Source organism: Astatotilapia calliptera, chromosome 16 (assembly GCF_964374335.1).
Source record: "Astatotilapia calliptera chromosome 16, fAstCal68.1, whole genome shotgun sequence".
In the NCBI taxonomy this organism is placed as follows: Eukaryota; Metazoa; Chordata; class Actinopteri; order Cichliformes; family Cichlidae; genus Astatotilapia; species Astatotilapia calliptera.
Genome location: NC_137437.1, coordinates 2554414 through 2560409, shown reverse-complemented (window position 1 = coordinate 2560409; position 5996 = coordinate 2554414). Strand labels below are relative to the sequence as shown.

The following is a 5996-nucleotide window of genomic DNA, read 5'->3' as shown; positions in this document are numbered from 1 at the left end:
TGTCAGCCTCACCCATCAAACTCAGGGGGCGGGGTTAACGCTGCCCATGCAGCTTCTCTAACATTTGATTGGTTGCCGTGCAAAGTAAGTCAAAACAGGTCGATCCTAGATAATCGATTGCTTGTGTAGACTTGGGGCAGCCAGTTATCCCAGAATGCAGATCAAATCACAAGCAGCAATGGTGGTGGTGTAGTTTTAAAATACCCCGTTTTTCTGTCACCAGCTACACTTTTAACAGTGTTTTAGCCGCGAATGTCGCGACGTATGTCTGGTCAGGTTGTCAACATAGAACATGCTTGCAAAAGTGCTCAGATGTTTTCAGAGATTTCACTAGCTCTGCTAACAGTTAGCATGCAGAGTGCACCGAGGGGGTACATTAACCAGTTTGTTTACATATTCCACTCTCCGTGTTCCACATGTTGCATTCGCAGATTCTCATTTTCACCGAACGATCGTCTCTTTCCGCCTGGTCTTGTGTCTCTGTGCTTCTGTAACATAAAGAACGAGCTGACATTTTTCTCACGAAACCAGCGATCAGCTCAACAGACCCTCAGTTTACCTGCATGCATCCTCCTCCTCATCTGTCAGCTGTTTAACACCTGCTGCTAATTCAAGAAACACGCCTAGTTACCTGGTGATAGTCACAGTTTAACTGGGCAGCCGGTGCTCGATATAAAGCAATGTCAGCGCATTTTTCTGCACAAGATAAGTAAATATAGTGTTTTCCCCGAGCGCAGAGCTGCTGGAGCTCGTTTCCTTACAGAGCACTTTATAGGCGAACAGCTTTATCAGCGGCTGATGTCCAATCACCGGCACACAGCTTTGAAACCTCAGCTGAGTTTTAACTCTCAGTGGTTAAACGCTGGACTTCATTCACTCAGGTTCTGTCTGTCGGGTCACGTTTACTTCGCTGTTTTATTTACAACTGAGCAAATCGGTTTGGCTGAGGTTAAAGTTACGTTTCATAACTGCATAGTTTCACAGACGTTTAATGGTTCACTGGCACATGTGTTAGACTGAACTATCATCTAAATATCATCTGTTTTTTAATAGTTATTCAACTGTATTCTAAGCACCAGCTGTCTGTTAGAATGTGATTTTTTTTCTCTCTCTGTTGGCAGAGGTATAAAAATGCGCAGGAAAATCTGACGTGCATGGCGAACTTCACCGACGATATTTAGGGAGGAATAAACACACATCAAACATAAATGAACCATTTGTCTGTCTCCATAATTGAGAGCATTTTCTCTTTATATGTCAACACTCTCTCTCTTTTTTTTTGCTTTTTTTTTGCTTTTTCGGTCATGTTATGTTTACCTGTCAAAGGCTTGTTACAAACTATGAAACACATTGTGCAGACTTCTGGATGTTAGAAGAAAACTAATACTGCTCATGAATGAGACTAAGGGCAGGAAGGTGTCCTTTAAAACTAAACATGTTAATAGGACCTCCCTGTTTATATCATAGTTTATGATATAGCACGTGTATTTCAGTAATAGCCTGCTGAGGCCACTATACGTGCTGGCCTCATATCAAATGTGAAGGCAGACTGAGTCTATGTTTGACGTTTTTTATATCTAATCTTCCTTTTCAAACATTTAAACAGCAGCGAGTCTGCAGCTGAGGGAATACAAATTCAAATTGTCGGAACAGGTTTGCTCGTTTCTTGGATTCATTTGGTGATTTATTAAATGTATAACTGTTATTCTAATCTGCTGCTGAGTCTCTTACACTTTTCTTTATGCTGTATATTTTCACGTCTCTGGAATAGTTGGCAGTTAGATAGTCAGCTGGGAAACTTTGTGTTAACTCATGGAGCTGAGGATATCGTGGACATGCTGACCTCGCTGCGTGGTGTACAGAGCGAGGTCAGCATGATTAATATTCACAATAAAAATATTAGCCGAACATCATGAAGTCTGTATGTGTTTCATAGTGTCGAACAACCTTTGTACAGTTAAAGCCAGCAGTTACTACATGACGGAAACACCAACGTTATCTCTTTTATGTGTTTATACACAGGTCACGCTGATTACTGAACAAAAACCCAAAGATCAGATGTTAAACAGATTTATTTGCTCTCTCTCCTCCTTAAACATGTTTTTAATGTTAGTTATAATTCAGAATTGGCGACTGAAACACGTAGGACACATAAGAACATCAGGAAATAAAACACCGATAAATATAACCTCAGTAAAAGAAGTCAGCGGGGGTTACTACAGCTGTGTACCGGGGCCTGCGCTTTGTCGGTGGGATTGCTTGCGAGGCGAGCGGGTCTATCCCACGCTTTGCCGTGAGACTGGGCAGACATCTCCGAAATCATCGAAACACTTTTGCAAAGAGGCTGTATCTTGACAAACCGACCAGACACATGAAGATTAAACCACTACATTCTCGGCTAAAAAAATATTAAAACGGTATTTGGTAACACACAAACAGGGTTTTTCAAAGTTCAGTTCTGTTAGCTTCCACATGCCGGTTGTTGTGTGCTAGAAACAATGGCCACCAGGCCAAAGCAATGGTTTTGACTCGATCAGCGTTAACCCCGCCCCCTGAGTTTGATGGGTGAGGCTGACAGATAAAATTATTTCATGATGAGAGCCAGGCGTCAGGACTGCCAAAATGAAATAAATAAATATATCATTAAATAATTAATTAAATGTGTCAATAATTAATGAAATGTGTCAATAATTAATTAAAATGTGAAATACATAAATAATTAATTAAATGTGTCAATAATTAATTAATTAAATGTGTCAATAATTAATTAAAATGTGAAATACATAAATAATTAATTAAATGTGTCAATAATTAATTAATTACATGTGTCATAACTATTTATTTAATTAATTAATTCCAATTTTAATTAATTATTGCCACATTTAATTAATTATTTAATGGTGTATTTAATTAATTCATTATGGCAGTCCTGGCGTTCCATACGAACCATGTCTGTTGTGTGTGCCTTTGCTCCTTTTTCGCTTGCGCTTTGTTTAGACCCCCAAAATGGCGGATCAGGCCAAAATCCTTTCCACGCCCACCTCCATGACATCACGCTCCAAAGCCCTATAGTAGTATGCTAATTTGCGCTCACCAGGGGTGTTTTTAGCCCATTTTTGGGCTAAAATGAATCAAAGCACGCCCCAAAATTACTTACTTTTTTTTGCCAATATTTGCTGTTTGTGTGACACACTACTAAAAATATTTAAAAAAAGCATACAGTACTTGGTTGAGACGTAATATTTTAACAACAAAAGTATAGATATCACCCCTCCCCGCAAAATGGTTTGTTCCAGCTCTCCCCTGCTCTGGCTCTAGCGCCCTTTGTGCCACAGCGATGGTGGCTGAGATACAGCGGAGCGGAGGTGTGAGTGCCTGGCTTAAAACAGGACATATTAGCTGCATTTAACCTTCAGTTACTCTTTATATAGTTAGGTAGGAGTCCGCCATGTTTCTGTTTACCTGAAAAACATTACACCAGGTAACCTGCAGTGTTGAAAACGTGTTTTCCCACGATGTTTGCTACCCTACAATCCGTCCTGCTCTGTAGTAAAATCAGCGACACTTGACCGTCCTGTTGCTCCCATTGAAATGTATACAGTCTGTTTAAAATGTAAAACTTAAAATTGTCCGTAGCCTGCTGTTGTTACCACTGTCCTGTTTGAAATGGAATGAGTGCATGTGCCGATATTAAACCCAAGGTACTAACTAGCTAACTGACTGCCCATTAACCTTATAACTCGTGGTGTGTGTGTGTTCATAATGAGACCACCAGGTTCATAATGGATATAAGGGTTTTTTTTGGTTTGTTTTTAAAAAAAAAAGGAGATAAAAAAAGAAGATCCGTCAGTCAAGAATAATGTTGGATCAGTGTTTCAATATTTATCTTTTATTAGATGTTCGTGTGGTTTGTTATTTGCCTTTTGGTTGAAAGTACACTGAGAGAGGACTTTATTAGTGATCTTCAGTATTTTTTTTCATATTAATGTAATTTTTTCATCTAATTAAATACAGTTCAAGGAGGGAGAGAGGAAAGAGGGAACGTGAGGAGATAGTACAAGGTCAGGAAGAACCAGGTAAGAAAACAGACGGAACAGTGACAGGCACAACAAACTGTTAAACTGACAAAGAGAAAAAAAAAACTAATTTTACTCACAATCTGGAAGTTTTGTTCTCCCTGTATTAAAGCTGCTATACAGAATCTGCAAAACAAACTGGGTTGAAACATTTTGACCCTCTTTAACAACATTCTAACATAACGTTATCATTGATTTTGGAGATTAAAATTATTATTATTTTTTTTATGTGGTTCAGCCACATAAAGTGTAAAGCATAACACCATTTATTAATCACTAATAAACATTTATAAATGACAAAAGATGGCTTTGTCGTAAAGTTTAAAACATGTCAACATTTATTAAGGACTAATAAACATTTATAAATGCCAAATGGGAGCCTTATTATAAAGTGTAAAGCATAACACCATTTATTAATCACTAATAAACATTTATAATTGCCAAAAGTGAGTCTTAAATGTATAATGTCACCATTTATAACACTTAGACCTAAATTACAATCAGTGCTTGAAATAACATTTAACTGCTGTCAAAAATGGCAATGTATTGTAAGAGTAACACATGTAACATTAAATGTGTTTTTTAAAACACCAAACAGTCACCCACTCCAAAAAAAGTTCATGCCAGACTGGTTCAAACTGGAAATATTTTTTGTATGTCCTTAAATAAGCGTCCCAGTGGTCCATCAGGGTGTTGCGCTCCAGTTTCTCCTTAAGAAAAGTCAGTTTCTCTTGCTCCTTGTTAAGAAGGGCAGTTGCAGTAGGGGCAGGATTAGAAGAAGAATCTAAAGAACAAACAATTATTAAATTACAACACTAAAATAAGTTATAATCTAAACTTGGGAAACTCAAATAAAATATTGATTAAAAACGGTTACAACTTGAATTTATAAAAAGCCACTTTGTAAAAATTATGTTATATACACATGTGGTGGTTCAGACATTTCTAAAACAAGGCAAATAATTCTTATGTGTACTGCCTTACCAGGGTGTTTAATATAAATTTAATGATGCACATAAACAAAACTAAAAATATACAACTAAGTGATATCAATCGTTTGGAATAACCAATAGTAATAGAGCTATTCACATGTTATGTGACGTTAGTTAGCCACTGTAGCTAGCAGCCAAATGGCTCGGTAGCTAGCTAGCTAGCATTATACTCACCTTCATGTCTAACTGCTGACGTCGTTGGCTTAGTGCAATCTAGATCATCCAGTCTCTGCTTTTTGTATCTCTTCGAACGTGTGCTAACTGTGTAAGTCGCAGACGCACACAAATTTTTATCTTCTGCTCCATCCATGGCGCAGCAACTTGAACGAGCGCCTTCAGTGTGTCTGTTCGTGCCCCTTTGGCTTGACCTTCCAGAGCGCTCCACTGCCTGTCGCGCTCTGAGAGGAGGGGCTTTCCTTAATAAAGTTAACTGTGATTGGATGGTTGTATAAGCTCCTCTGCGTTTAAATTAAATTTGTTTTCCCTCCCTTTGGCAGCAGAACATATTTTTTTAGCATGAATCCAGCGGGTTAGATCTACATAACAAAGTCGGAGATACATTATAACAGGTGAGACAATCCTCTCTTTTGCGTGGGACTATTTTTGATTATAGGGCTTGTTTTATATAGCATGTGAAGTTCTTTAACTCTGAACCGATTTGCACTAGACTCCCATAGAGTATTTTACGGTGTTTCGAGGTGATAATAAAATAAATTACTCATTTTTTTCCACCAGAATGTCTTTGGGAATGAGATTGCGCGCCAGAATAGAAGGAAAACAAACTAAATATAAGGGACTAAGGCTCATTAAATGGCTGCAGAAGAAACACCTGCTAAAAAAGAAGCTTAGATGTCCTGTTTGTCACCATAAGATGAAAATGATTTCCGTGGTGAAGAAAGACCAATATATGTATACATTATAATGCATG

At 38.0% G+C, this 5996-nt stretch overlaps 1 long non-coding RNA gene across 1 annotated transcript; it reads right to left on the bottom strand.

The window, feature by feature from the left end:
• Window positions 1–4467: 4467 nt before the first annotated feature.
• Window positions 4468–5416, bottom strand: LOC145420948 (uncharacterized). The gene is made up of 2 exons (XR_013902194.1): window positions 5243–5416; window positions 4468–4860 (listed from the first exon to the last, which is right to left on the bottom strand). It is a non-coding gene; the product is annotated as an uncharacterized LOC145420948 (long non-coding RNA).
• Between the last annotated feature and the right edge of the window lie 580 nt (window positions 5417–5996).